Source organism: Symphalangus syndactylus, chromosome 2, assembly GCF_028878055.3.
Source record: "Symphalangus syndactylus isolate Jambi chromosome 2, NHGRI_mSymSyn1-v2.1_pri, whole genome shotgun sequence".
NCBI classification, from domain to species: domain Eukaryota; kingdom Metazoa; phylum Chordata; class Mammalia; order Primates; family Hylobatidae; genus Symphalangus; species Symphalangus syndactylus.
The window spans coordinates 133,917,383-133,933,223 of NC_072424.2; the positions used below are offsets into that span (position 1 = coordinate 133,917,383).

At 40.8% G+C, this 15,841-nt stretch overlaps 1 long non-coding RNA gene across 1 annotated transcript in view; it reads left to right on the forward strand.

Moving 5' to 3' along the window:
* Positions 1 to 15,841, forward strand: part of LOC134735767 (uncharacterized) — a 137,522-nt gene that overhangs the window by 13,980 nt on the left and 107,701 nt on the right. The window contains exon 2 of the long non-coding RNA XR_010119210.1: positions 2,373 to 2,429. This is a non-coding gene — a long non-coding RNA (uncharacterized lncRNA). The remainder of the gene's footprint in view (positions 1 to 2,372; positions 2,430 to 15,841) is intronic.

The window sequence follows — 15,841 nt, forward strand, 5'->3', positions numbered from 1 at the left end:
CAAACCTTCTTCTCAGGAAAACTGAACAATACTTACCACCAAAGCCCAAAGCTAAAATGCCAATTAACCTTTCTTTGGCAACTCTAGCTCCAGTGCGTGTTGTGCACTTTTTGTCAAAGTTCATGAAATAGTTAGTAATTCCAAGTAATCTAGAAAAGGGTAAATACAAATAAAATATGTTGCTTTGTGCATGTGATGTTATTCTTTTTATGATATTTTAGACATCTATATGATACATCTGCGGCTTCACGTGGCCTGGCATCTGTATGGAATCGTAACACAGACCCATAGCCCAGCAAGCAAAAAGTAAACTTTCACAGGGAGTGCTAATCTTCACTTATGTTTCTAGAAGAACATCAAAAAAGAGCTATTTAATAATACACAACAACACTCCTCAAATTCCTTTCCTCCTTCCCCTACTTCTCGTCTGCATAGCTTCTCCCAGCTTAAAATCCCAAACTGACTCCACAGTCCCAGGTATAATGATTTTCCCGGTTTCTCATATCCTGTAATCTTTATAAGTAGATCAGCTTATCTTCTCTGGCTTTGTCCTTCCTCCACTCTCTGGGCTTCTAGGGCCTTATCTTTCTTCTAATTCATCATCGGAAAATATCCAGGAGCCAAGCTAGAAAAGATTCTCCTTCAGTGGGAGGAAGGGATAGGGAGAGGAATATGGTAGAAAAGATTTTAAAAAATAAATTATGTCCCTATGACACACAGTAAATAGAACTAGAACAGAAGAGAATCAGGCAGTTCTGTAAATTTTGGCTACGTGTGGCAGAAAATCAAAGTCCTATTAATACATCAACTTAATTATCTAGATATTTCAGTGATATTAATATTCAGGTAAAAATCACTGCCTTATTTCCCCAATTGAAATTAATCATGTGGCATATATCCCTCAGTAGCATAATTTAACTACTAATCGCACACAAGTTTGCATCTCAGAGGTCAACAAATAAAAGTGTACAGCCTGTTTTTACGTAGCCCACAAGTTAGGACTATTATTTACATTTTTTTAAATGATTGGAAAAAAGTCAAAAGAAGAATAATATTTTGTGACCCATGAAAATTATGTGCCCTTCAAATTTCAGGGTTCATAAATGTTGGTTGTATTGGAACAAAGTCTAGCCCATTCATTTACAGTTGACCCATGATCAGCACGGGTTTGAACTTCATGGATTCACTTGTACATGAGTTTTCTTCCTGAGAGAGCAGACCAATCCCACCTCTTCCTCCTCCTCCTCAGCCTATTCAATGCGAAGACAATCAGGATGAAGACCTTCATGATAATCCACTTCACTTAATGAATAGTAAATATATTTTCTCTTCCTTATGATTTTTCTTAATAATATTCTCTTTTCTCTATTTACTTTATTATAAAAATATAGTATATAATACCTACAACATATAAAATATATATTTATTGACTTCATGTTATCAACAAGGATCCCAGTCAACAGTAAGCTATTGGTAGTTAAGTTTTGGGGGAGTCAAAAGTTATATGTGGATTTCCGACTGCATGGGGGGTTCAGTGCCTCTAGCTCCATGTGCTTGAGGGTCAGCTGTCCATGTTGTCTGAGGCTACTTTTGTGCTATGACTGCAGAGATGAGTAAAGACAGAGACCATATGACCCACAGAGTCTAAAATATTTACTAACTATCTGGCCTTTAATAGAAAAACCTGACCCCTGCTTTTCTCATAACACTCCAGTCTTATTTGGTTCAGGAAGTTACTCTGGTGTCTGCTTAATATTTAGACAGCTAAAGGTCACTATATGTCTCTAACATGAACTTTTTTTATCCTATGAAAAATAGATCAGCACAGAATTATTTGCCCTGAAAAACTGCAAGCCTCAAAATGACTAGGTCTATGAAGAAAGTACATATTTATAGAAGAAATTTAGCCCTGGATGCTCTGGACACTATTTTCATTTCTATTAAAACAGAACCAAGGACTTTTTAAAATTGTTGTTATTACAGCAAATTTAGAACTCACTTGCCAGAATGGCTGCCTGTACTCTTCAATTGGATCCCAAGTGTCTTTCTTTCTATTCATCATTGAAGAAGGTGTCCAATTATTTTCTATTAAATAGTGGTCTAAGGCTGGGCGCCGTGGCTCACACCTGTAATCCCAGCACTTTGGGAGGCCAAGGAAGGTGGATCACCTGAGGTCAGGAGTTCAAGACCAGCCTGGCCAACATGGTGAAACCCCATCTCTATTAAAAATACAAAAGTTAGCTGGGCGTGGTGGCATGCGCCTATGATCCCAGCTACTCGGGAGGCTGAGGCAGGATAACTGCTTGAACCGAGGAGGCGGAGGCTGCAGTGAGCTGAGATCATGCCACTGCACGCCAGCCTGGGCAACAGAGTGAGACTCTGCCCCCCCCAAAAAAAAAAAAAAAAAAAAAAAAAAAAAAAAAAAAACAGTGGTTCTAGTCTACCCTGCCCTGGAGATGGCTGGCTGCATGGCATGCAGAGGTGGTAAAGAAAAGGACACAAGCTAAGTAATCTGCACTCCTTCCAGAAGAAAAGTAGCATGTAGCCACGGAATGTAGTAGAAAATATAGAGGCTCTGCTCATATTACAATACTGAAATGCTATACTAAGTATATTTTAAATTATAAAGTCATTCCTCTCTGCTTTTTTCTTTCTCTCCTTACTTTTGCTTCCTTCTCTTAATTTGTGTTTTGAATATCCCAAGTCCTGTTCTTATTTCGTGTAGAAGCCAGGACTCCCTATACACCGTCTCCCTCTCCTTGTCTTCTTAAGTCACTTGAAAACACTCACTTACCCAGCCTTGGAGGTAAAAGTACCCTGAGGACTTCAAGGTTACCAAACGCAAAAGCTGTCTTTTATTTATTTCACAGTCAGTATACTGAGAGCACAGAATGAAAATTTCAGTTGTACAGATCCGCCTGTGTTTAGAAGTGTTTTAAAAAAGCAATAGGACTTCTTATGACATTAAACAATTACTCAGTTAATAGCCTTGTTTATGCCAGGATAGCAGGCAGAAATGCACCGTTAAAGCTGATAAAGAAAAGATGAACACAAAATATATTATTATTAATGTGTTTGAAAAGCTAAAACCACTGGTGAGCATTAAGTGCTTGGTGTAGAAGGGGAGACGTTTGAAGTTATCAAAGCAAAAAGTCCTGAAGTCAAAGAGAAAGAAGCTCTCGCGTAAACAATAGTTGAAGCTACTACTTTTAAATGGCATGAATTTTGAAGTCATGGAAAAAGACATAGAAGAAACCAAAATGTTGGAAAGCTGACAGCTGAAGGGGAAGGAATAATTGGTGAGGCCTGAGCAATGAATTGGAAAGTTCCAGGAGTATAGCTTTGAGAGATCAATTAACGCGAACTATTATCCAAGTCCCTGAGGTACAAACTTATCCTTTGTATAAGTAGTTCAGTCAAAACAACACACAAACACACATATGTACACACAGGCCCCTTCCTTCCCAACTTATTTGCTTCCCAAATAAGTCTGGAGTTTTATGAAACAGACTGCTTCTGGTCTTAATCTGGTACACAAGAGGCAGGCAACATGGTCCAGGTTTGGAGAATATGTCAGAAAAGCAGCAGTAAGTCCTGACCTGACTACCTACCATCTGTGTAACTTTAGACAGGTGTTATGGGCTGAACCATGTCCCCAAAATCTATACATTGAGGCCCTAAACTCCAATTACTCAGACTTTGATTTTATTCGGAGATAGGGCCCTTGAAGAGGTGATTAAGTTAAAATGAGTCCCTTAAGGTAGGCCCTAATCTATTATGACTGATGTCCTTATAAGAAAAGAATATTTAGACACATAAAGAGATGCAAGGGACATGCACAGAGAAGAAAAGCCATATGCGGACACGAGAAGGCAGCCGCTTTCATATCAAGGAGAGAGGACTCAGGAGGGACCAACACTGTGTCTTAGGAGAAACCACCTTGATCTTGGACTTCCAACCCCCAGAACTAAGAAAAAATCAATTTCTGTTGTGGAAGCCACCCAGTCTGTGGTACTTTGTTATGGCAGCCTGAGAAGATTAATACACCCAGTAACCAAAACAGAATCTCCCTGAGGGCGGGCATTTGTTTCCCCTTTTGTCAGCAGCAGTATTCTCAGCAATTTGAACAGTCCCTTGCAGTAATAAGGTCTCACTATGCCTTTATTGGATGGACGAATGAATGGGTGAAGCATCTATTTTCTCATCTGTAAAGACAGAACCATCATAATCCTATTGCACCAGTTCCTGGTAAGCAACAGAGAGAACCCAGATGTACATATTTCTTTTATCTACAAAAGACCACACCAGAAGTATTCTTCACATTGTCCCATCACCATCATCACAGCAGTATGTGAATCACAAATTTTCCAGATCTCAGTTTCATCGCAAAGTGGATATGAGAGAACTGTTTGTCTCAGAGAGGTTGTGGGAAAAAAATGCATTATCAATTATTATCTGGAAAGAATGTAAGAGTTTTTAGATTTTAGAATTATGCACATTATTATGTGTATTCTGGGGCTCCGATGACACATGAATTCAGGACATTTAGTTGTCAACACACCTCAAAGCAGCACAAGTGCTTCTTGAAATTGTCTGTGTCTCATAACTGTTTATTCAGATGCACTGAATAAACAATTATGGAACACAGGCAATTGGAGATCTCCATAAAATAGGGGTCATTTTCACAAATATCACTGTATTTATTGCACCCAAGTGTATTTTAGTATAACACTTGTAATAATGTAAAATTGCCCTCTGTTTTATAGGTAATGCTACTCAGTTACGCTAAGGGGAAAGAAACACCAAATCTGCAAGCTAGGCATTTTTTCAGCATTCAAAATATGACCACAAGAAGTGTCATGACAATTTAATTGCTTCAAAGTCATATTCTGAGATATACAGTTCATAATTTTAAAGCAATTCATCCATGTTCAACCCTGGAATTACTAGCCCACAGTTTCTTGGATTCTGTCATATTTTTTGCCACTTAAAATTACTAAGGTTAATTTGATTTTAGTAAAGCGAGTGAGATTTAGAGACAGGCGTTTGGAGTTTCATTTCCCTTTCCACCACTCTTTATTTCCAGTGATGGGAAAATTGTGTTAAACCCTTGGAGCTTCAGTTTCCTTATCTGTAAAATTCAGTATAATGATGTCAACTACACTCATTACAAACATAGGCTTTGGAGGTAGACAACGATGAAGATGTAAATCCTACCTTTTCTCTCACTAGCCATGGACTGAGACACACTAATCTATGAACATTTCTGGGTCTTGAGGTCTTCATGTGGCAGGTTGTCACACACAAAGTATAATTTGGTGATATGGTTAGGCTTTGTGTCCCCACCCAAATCTCATCTGGAATTGTAATCTCTAGGTGTTGAGGGGGAGATCTCGTGGGAGGTGATTAGATCATAAGGGCAGTTTCCCCCATGCTATTCTTGTGATAGTGAAGGAGTTCTCACGAGATCTGATGGTTTTATAAATGGCAGCTTCCCCCGGGCTTTTCCCCTTTTCTCTCCTGCCACCTGGTAAAGAGGTACCTGCTTCCCCTTTGCCTTCTGCCACAATTGTAAGTTTCGTGAGGCCTCCAGCAATGCAGAACTGTGAGTCAATTAAACATCTTTCCTTTATAATTACCCAGTCTCTAGTATTTCTTTACAGCACTGTGAAAACAGACTGATACATTTGGCATCAAACAGAGGCACTCAGCTAAAGGGGAAAGGGGAGACAATATTCTCTGCTTGTTGAGCCTTGTGACCTGGCGTGGCTGCCCATAGGAAGGAGTGGGGTTTTACCCATTAAGATGTAATCTTCTCTCAGACCATGTGCTCACCCTTAGGAGCCCCTCTCCTAATTCACACAAAGCATTATGTTGTCCAACTTTGCTGTGTACCTTTCTCTCTTTGTATCTGTTCAACTTTGAGGATGAAATAAGATACATGTGTAAAACCCCTGCCCATGCTGGTGTGCCCCACATTAGCTGCTGGCTGTGATACTCAACCCCCTCCTTTCCATACTCATTGCCAGTGCCCAAAGCAGTTCAGCTTCGGAGCATTTCTTGCCACAGCAGCTTCTTTGGCCTCCCAATAGGTCCTTTGCCTCCATTGCAACCCTAATTCATTCTCGTTCATTGGGCCAATGTAAAGGTGATGTACCATGCCTGCTGAGATCCTGAATGGCCTGTCCAGATCGCTGAGTGTGGTTTATGGGGTCCTCTGTCATTGTTAGTGTCTGCCCAGCTCCACCAGCCCAAGCTGTCTGCTCAGCAGCCTCCTGACCAACCCACCTTCCTGCCTCTGTGCCTTTGAGCAGTGAGTGTCCGGCATGCCTTTCCACCCATTTCCTTTGCTGACCAGCTGCTACTCACTCTTCAAGATTCACCTTCCATCACGTATTTCCAGATGTGTGCCCTAAGCCAGCTCTTTGACCTTGCCCACTCCTACCCCAAAGTAATTTGCCTAAAGCCACACAGTAAGTGGTGAAACTCAGAGGTGAACCTCAAGCTACCTGATTCCAATTTCCCCACTCCTTCCATTGTGCTGTCCTGCTTCTTTTATATAGTAAACTCGATTCTGATTGGTTTAACAGCGCCTCTGATTTCCATTCGTTAAGCAGAGCTGAGGATGAATTGGGCCAGACCAACTTTCTCTAAAGACCTGGTTTTTAACCTCTGACATGTAATGTATCACACATTACTAGAATTGTTTACTTTTCTTGTCTCTTCCACCTGACTGCTTGAATCCTGAGTTGGAACTGTTCTATTCATGGGTACCCCAGGTTCTGGCATGCAGTAGGCACCCAACGAACGGGTAAAAGAGAGGGAAGGTACATTATTGTGGGGTCAAAGAGGAAATCGATTTAAAAAGTGTTTTACTAGCTGTGAAGTACTAAGAAATGATCATTTCTTTGCCTTGCTTATTCTTGCTTTCACCCTTGCTTCAACCTCAGCATCATCCTTCTCTTTTCCCACCAGACCCCAAATTCTGAAGCCCTAGAAGATAAAATTCTGGAAGTCATCTTTGTATTGAAGAAGTAAAAAGGTGAAAATTTCCATAGATTATACTTAATACTAAAGATGCTAATCTCATTAAGATCAGGGACTTTAACTTAAACATGCTTGCTTCTCCACAAGCATCTCACACCAAATAGAAGCTCCAAAAGTATTGACAATTGTTTGAAAATCTTGCATAAAGGTGTATATGATTTATACCAGAATTCTAACATTGTGCTATTTTCCACATCTCTTAAAATAAAGATGCAAATCTAAGTAAAACTAAACAAACAAAAGCAAAAACAGTATTTTTTTATATACAATTTTGTAGCCTAGAGGCTATGAAGGGTAGAGCGAGAGTGTGTTTGTATGTGTGCTTGTGACTGCCTTTTAAGGAAAAGAATTGGGAAGATTCTTTAGACTTTACTGGAAAATATGTAACCCAAAACCTTTTATCTTTAAGGGAAAAAAATCAAGAAAACTTTAGAGTCCCTGTGAACAAGATATTAAATGTTTCGGGAGATTTGGGAGGAAATCCTTAAGGAAAAAGGTAGAATCTTGTGACTGAGGTTGGCGAGAGAGTGATATTCTACCAGCTTCAGGGAAGAGAGGTTTGGGGTCTTGGGATGTGCACGTGGGCTTGAGCAGTGGACCCCTGAGTGAGAGAGCCAGTGGTGCAGTGCTGAGGACCCCAGTTATCAAGATCAGAAGGCAGGATGTGCAGAAGCACAGACAACAGCTTCGAGTCTGCTTGCTAGGCTGTGCCATTCAAGACGTCTCTCTTGCTGGGACTCCCAAGGGGACTCTGCCAACCACCAGGTAAAAGGAAGCATTGGCTTCTATCGGAGGAAGGAGGCTCAGGTTTTAGTTACTGTGGCCTTTCTGTGGCTAAGGCAGCACACGTCAAAGATGGTAGGCAGAACACCCCAGGATGTGCATGCAGGAGGGGAGCCTCTTGAGAGACACAGCATTGGGCAGCCTCAGCTGCTTGAAACGGCATTGGGAACTCTCTGTCCCAAGAAAGATTGCAAATTCAGAGCCACAGAATACAACCAAGCTGACTGTGCAGTGCTGACACCTAGAGGTACCATTCCCATTGACTGCACCTTCTGGAGTTGTGCAGTGCACAACTTGCATAACTGTGCATCACGGCCTTAAGTCATATTTTCTTGGGATAACTGGCCCCATATGAGGTGGCAGGACATCAGAGCTGTTGTGTTGTATCGGGATCATGCTTCCTTGTCTAGTCCATTACCTGTGAGTGAACTGCAGGAAAATTAAGTCACTTAGACTGAGGATTTTAAGAACTTGCTTAAGGCTTAGTAATGTTCTTGGCTGCAATTTCTCAGAAATGAATTTTCCACTGATAGGAAGCTCTTCTGCAGAAGCCTGGCCTGACCTCATGTATAATGTGGATTCCTGTCAGGACCCAGGACTGGCACCAAGAGCACCCAAGGGGATTTAGTGGGAATGCCAGTGTTTGAAAACCAAGAACGTCTAGAAGCCTTTTTTTGATATCACAAGAAGGCAGAGGAGGAAGACAACTTGAAAACTTATAAAATTTTCCCTCACTACAATTCTACATGATAAGTCTTTTCATCATTACACAGAGAAGTTGATGCTCAGCTTCTGCTGAGCTGGTTCTTCTTGAGTCATTTATTCAAAACCACAAAACAAAAAAATAGTGAAGTCCAATTTGCCCATCAAGCAACTTGACTCCATTTTCATCTTTCTTCCCATTGCACCACTCTTCTTCCCCTTATGCATCAAAATACATTCTGATTCGTTTAACGGTGCCTCTGATTTCAGTTGATTAATTAGAGCTGAGGTTAAATTGGGCCCCAAATTTGCCTCCAGTTCTCCATGGTTAATCCACCATCTGCTGGGAAGAATGGTCAGTGTTTAAAGAGAAGCAAAAGAATCCACTGTCTACCATTCCTATCACTTCCATTTCAGCAAATATTTCATTTGGTCTTTAACGAGCATTGTATTTGGAGTTTCTCCTCCAGCCTGTTAAATGTCCCTGTTTCATAGCCTGACTTCAGAAGCATTCAAGAAAATCCTTGAGCCAAAATGTTAGCAGGTCTGATTGCCCTTCTTTTCCTTCCAGGTCACAGTAACTATCACAATAGCAATGATGACAGCATTTTTGAACATGGATCCCCTTTACCTGAATCACTAAAGGACCCCCTTTAGGTGATAGTTGGTCTGAATGATGTACCATCTTTCCAGGGCCGAGGTGGAATAACCGTTGGAGCTCCACAGGACCCCCTTTAGGCATTCAGAATCACTTTAACTTAAATGGTAGAAGAAAACTCTGAAGAGCTGCCATAGTTTAAATAAAATTTAGGGGAAAAATAGCAGAAGAAATCATCTTAATTTAACATACAAAGAGCTATATTTCAGTTCTATCCAATTAGCAGTGCTCAATATTATTAAAATCTGTTGACAAAAAAGTAGCAGATGCTCCATTTCCCTTGATGTTAATTAATGAAGTTTTTACCTCTAAAAATTTGAAGAAACCGGATCTTTTATAATCAAATAGCTTTCGCCTACACAAAATCTACGTCTGGAAAAACATGTAAGTGTGTCAATATTCAAAAGGGATAATTATCCTTTGAGTTCTCCAGATCTTCATTTGTCTTTCTTAGTGTTCCAACTCCAAACAGGCAGCAGTTTCCACTGAAATAAACGGTGATAATAATTATGCGGTGGAAGTCACCAGTTATCTCTGGCTGACTCTTTTATGGCAGGGATGGCTCATTGGCAGTGCTATAAAATTAAAAGACTATAATAATCCTAACAAGATACTCCACCGATTTTCAACTTATGGAGAAGAGTTTGTATGAATGTTGATTTTCTAGCTTTTTAATCAGAGAAAATTTTGAACATAAACAAAAGTTGAATAATATGGTAAACCCCCAATTATCCATTACCCAGCTTCAATAATTATCAACACCTGGACATTCTTACTTCATTTATGACTCTGCCCACTTTCCTGTCCTTCCATTATACCATTTCATGCGTAAGTATTTCAGTGTGGATCACTGAAGATAAGGATTCTTTATTTAAACACAAGTGAAATAGTTCTATAACATCTTGTGAAAAAAAATGACATCAATTCCTTAATGTCAGTGTACAAGTTTTCCTGTTTACCTCCTAATTTTTAGAGATTGTTTGGTTTCTTTAAATCCGACCCAAATCAGGTTTATAGATTGCAGTTTGTTATAATAAACTCTACCCAAATTTTCCTGGTTTACAATTACAAATATTTATTTCATGTTCAGGCTACATTGAACCCTGACCTGCTTCAGCTGGGCTTGGTTGTGCTCAGCCCCATTTGTCCTCTAGTCCTGGAGGCCTGGCTGAATGAGCAGCTCCCATGTGGGGCATATTGTTCTCAAGGAGGAGGGAGGGGCACAGAGGCAGAGCCAAGCCACACAAGTACATCGAAGGCTTCTGCTTGGACTCAACGCCTGTCTGCCCCTTCCACTCACATTTCAAAGACCAGCACGAATCAATGACCAAAACCCAATCCAACTGGCCCCTAAGCCCAGACCACAGTTTTTTTGTTCTGCTGAAGATGAGAAAAGAGGTTTATGTAGCCCACTGAAGGTTATGTGACCTAATAAGTGAGGACACCACAGAACAAAAGGTCAAAGCGCCCTGGTCCATTCGTGTTCATAAAGACTCTTCTCCATCGGCCCCTCACACCCCACCATTTTAAAACTGAAGCATCAGAATTGGAATCCGAGGTCTAGGTGTCTTCACTTCCTAACATGTAATTGACAGGCTCCTCGCCCAATGCTGCCCTTGACAGGGCTCAGTACTCTTCCTCCTCACCTTGAATCACCATTTCTGGAGGTCCACAGGGTGTTAGGTGCTGTGAAATAAAGAAGCAGATTTCCTGGAAAACTACTGGATTAAGCCAAGGTAATAGTTTTCTTGGTCACAGGTTTTCTCAGAGACATTAATATGCACTACAGACCAGACACAGTGGCTCACGCCTGTCATCCCAGCACTTTGGGAGGCCGAGGCTGGAGAATCACTTGAGCTCAGGAGTTTCAGACCAGCCTGAGCAACATGGTGAAACTCCATCTCTACAAACAAGACAAAAATTAGCTAGACGTGGTGGCAGGTGCCTGTAGTCCCAGATACTTGAAGGGCTGAGGTGGAAGGATCGCTTGAGCCCAGGAGGGTGAAACTGCAGTGAGCCAAGGTCATAACAAAAAAGCACTAAAAGCACTACGTAGATAAGTCTCAAAGATAGGAGTCAGCAGTTGGCAGCATTTCTCACATGCATTTGGTCACAGAATTACGTTCTCAGGGCATCTTGAGGAAGTAGTGTTCTGGGAGAAATCTTCGGGAAATGGTGGTCGGTCTGAATGAGGTACCATCTTTCCCGCATATGACAGTTTCTGAAGTGCTTCCAATTCAAACCTTCCCGGCTGTGCTGTTAATCCCACACCTACCCAGCTGCATCATCTGGGCTGCTTTTCAAAGAATATTGATACCTGGTCCTCTTCAGATTTCAGGTACAGCTTTCATTGGCAGGTGTGGGCCCTGGAGTGTAGACATTGTAGAAAAGCTTCTCCAGATTATTCCAATTGAGCCTTGACCTAAAAGACAAAAATGTCTATTTCTTGTTCATTTGCTATGTGCTACAGATGTACAGAAACAAGCTACGGTTTCTCAAGCAACTGATATTTGAGATGGAGTCTGAGCATAGGCAGGAGTTAGCTTGATAGGGAGGAAAAGGCTAACTGGCATTATGGGCACCACATGGGCAAAGCTTTAGAGGCAAGCAAAGATAACGGCACAGTTAAGGAAACACTGAAGGACTTAGCCATTTTACGTCTTGATATTTTCATCCAGTAAGTTGCTTCTTTTATTCTCTCTGAGGTTCCCATATCCACACATCAGAAGACAGTCCTTACATGTTTTCAGTCATTACTTAAATCAAACGAACTTAAGCCACCTCAAGTCCTGTAACACTGCTCCCAAACTGGCCGGTTGTTAAAATTAACTAGGGCAATTTGAAAAGATGCATATTCCTGGGTCTCAACTCCAAACATTCTGAACCAATAGCCTGATGGTAGGATTCCAGGAAATCTGCATTTCTTTCAAAGTTCTCCAGGTGATTCCCACGATCAGCCAGCTTTGGGAATCGCTGGCCTGTCTGATATGAATCCATCCTTGCCTCCCTGAGATTACTAGAAGGCAAAGAATCTGAATCCTGGGAACTTCTGACATGGAAGCATTTCAGCTTTGCACCTACAGACCCTTATTTGCATAAGTCTGAAGTTTTAAACATTTAAGTCGTCTTATCTTCTAATGTCAATGTCAGCAGTAGACATTTGTGACTGTGCTTCATGATAACCACAGAGAGCCGGAGACCGAATGTTTTGGTAAATTTGAGGGAAAAAACAATGGCAAGGAAATGCTGTGGTTTTCATCAGCTTTTTCTTGCTTATAACTATATAAATACAGTTGACCCTTGAAAAACAGGGGCTTAAACTTTCAGCATCCACTTACATGTAAGTATTTTTTTTCAAACAAATGCAGATAGAAAACAGAGTATTCGAGTGGTGTGAAACCCGCTGACATGGAGAACTGATTTTTGTATACGTGGGTTCCACAGGGCCAACTGTGGGACTTTATGTGCGAATTTGAGTATATGACAGGGACCTGGAACCAATCCCTTGCATATACCAAGGGGCAACTGTAAATGTTAAAACAGCCCGGGGTCAGAAAACAATTGACTCGAGGAACTAATTTAATTGTGGAAACGTATAGCCGTGGCCTGTAAGGAAATAACAGACACAACAACCACAATTACAGTAGCATAAATAAGAGTTTTCCAACTGATATGAGCCAAGTTCATTAGAGTATCTAATTCAGCCTGGGGACTAGGTTAGGAAGAGCTTTCTCCAGCAACTGATATTTCAGATGAGTTTTAGCAAATGCAAGAGATAGCTTGATGGGGAGGAAAGGGTTAGTTAGCATGCATGGACAAAGCTTTGGAGGCAAGAAAAGATAACGGCACTGTTAAGAAAAAATTGGTAAAATTTAACCATTCTATGCCTTGATATTTACATCCATAAAAGGGCATAACCATGGTCCCCACCCCTTAGGGGAGTCATGAAGATTGGATTAGTTACTTAGCACAGTGTTTAAAACAATAAACTGTCAAGTACTATGGGCTCAATTAAAGTCAGCTAGTGTTATCCATTGTTTATTTTATATGGTATCAGAATGTGTGGGGAAAGATGCAAATATGTAATTCAAATATCATTTTTATGAAAGTCTCGAATTGAAAACTTCAGAGAACGATGCTATTAAAAACAAAAGCCAACTGTGCGCCATGGAGCACTAAACCGCAGGGGCAAGAAGTGATGGTCTGTACCATTTTTAAAAATTGAACTTTTTTTTTCACAGAATGACATGTTTGAGAGTTCAGATATGATTCATGGCACGAAAATGACATTTGAGGTGCCTCTGATCGCCTCTGCCTGAAGAATACGAGTTAGCGTTAGAGCGTGCAGCTGGGTCTTTTCACTCCCGATTCAGGAGGGGACAGAAGGGAAGAGGCCAGAGCTTTTTGTGCACAGGCAGCAATTATACCCTGAAACCCAGAGCCTGACAGTCGCTGCTCCTGGGCAATCTACACTGCTTCCTGCTGCTGGCTGCTGAATGCCGCAGAGGTGATGGGGCCTGAAGGGAGCGAGTGAACAGGTGGTAATTATGACTGACACAAAGTCGGCCTGCGCAGACATGTAACCACCGAACAAAACACGCAGTTAGCTAACAAGAGATCGGTGGAAGGTTTTTTGCTGGCACTGTGTCTCCTGTCTGACACTTCTGAAATTGGAGGGAGGGAGGGGGAGGCGTTGTAAGCCTCGGTATTCAGAAGTATAATAGGCCAACTGAGCTGAAGGGAGAATGCTTAACATTTGTTCCTTTTGCAGCGATTATATCAGCCACTGTTTTCATGTTGATTTGGCCATAGTGCTCTTTGCTCACAGTTTTTCCTTTTGAAAACGTGTCCTTTGGATCCTTTCTTTGATACAGCGCAGCTTTCACGCACACCCAGCATTTTGAGCAATTTTCAAACTGTTCGTGTATTTCTGGATATTACAGTTCCTACTACATACAAAAGAGGTTTGATAGTACAGGCCGTCTTTTTCTCCCTCTGCCTTGAAGGTCCTGTGGATAGACTTTGTCCCATTCTACAGATAAGGAAAAGAAATACTGGGGTGTGTTCTCCCATCAGTACTTCTGTTGGTTCTTGTAAAGTTGGTGGGCAACGATCTTGAGGAACGTCAACAGCTGAGTCTAAAATAAAACAGCTGAGTCTAACATAAAAAAATAATAATACTGTTTTATTTTACATTCTAGAATATCCAACAAGTGCATCTGAAGATCGCTCTACAAGATTTCTTCCTCACACTAGTTTTCCTTCAAAAATGTTATGGTCATCTCATCCCCTGTGCTAGTTTAACGGGGGAAGCCAATCCTAAGTCTCACTTATTGGTGTTGATGCCGTGTGACTGAACTCCAGCTCATATTCCAGGGTCCTCTCACATCACATCCGTATGCTAAAGAAAATGGTTTTAGGTTCTTCTCTAAAATACCAGACTTAGTTCCATATACATGGCAACACGACATCAAACAGCTATTTGGGGAAGAACGAATGTGTCTTTGGATGTGGACAATAGTTTATTTATTAGCCCCTTTACCACTTTTTGTCCTGTCCTGAGAATAATCCATTCAAAATCTACCTGAAATAATTGGCATGTTTTTGTCCCAATAATAATAAAAGTTAAAATATAATTTTGTTCTTTTCCCATTCAGTTTGGAACCTTCCATCTTGTGGGTGCATCATATTACGGTAAAAATTTTAAAAAGACATGTTCACAGCTCTTTGTGGAGCAGTGGTGGCAGAGGAGGTCACGCTAATCTACTGCTGGTGAATAGTTTGTAGATCCATCCCAATTAAACTTCAGTTTCTTACTGTGAACTATGAGTACCAAAATCTTTCTGCAAAACATCCCTTGAATTACATTTTTCTTTAGGTTCTTATGTATGGGGCAGTGTTTCTCTGAATCACTCTCCACCCGTTTGTCTTTTGCTTTTAAGGAGGAGCCTTCATTTTCTACCCACCAACTCTCAGTATACTTTCAAGCTCTTCCTTTAATACTTTGCTTTATTCCCTCGAAATCAGCTTTATTAGCTACTTTCTATCACTGTGTAAAGATAACCACCAAATTTCTAACTTAAACTTGACATACAGATGGGTTTTTAATTGGATATATTTCCTTTATTTCAGATAAACATGTTTCAAAAAAGTTCTTCTCATGTGTCCCAATTATCACTCCTAACTGCAATTAGTTCTGTCTGTTGATTCTACTATTTTCTCATATTCTTTCAAGCTTACCACCATTGGCATTGCCTTTGACGCTTTCTGTTATTTGATTCTCCTATTCTTATACTTACTGTATCAGAGATTTGTAGTTTGAAAGAAACCTAGAAATTGAGACCAATACTTCTACAACTGAGAAAACTTCCGCCCAGATAAAGTCAGCTATCAAAGAATGCCCCAACGCTCTCAGACCTAGCAACACAACCGGGACTCATTCATCCATGTAACGAGCATTTCTAGAACACATGCAGTGGGCCAGGAGCTGTCCTAGGTGCTGTGAATACAAATAGGAATATGAATCCCTGACTTCTCCATACAGCACATCTAGTTCAGGAGATAAGTCAAAACAGATAGCTAAAGAATAATTTTTATAAGGGCAGCAAGGAAGTGGACAGGGTATTATTATAAGAGGTTTATGTAAGAACA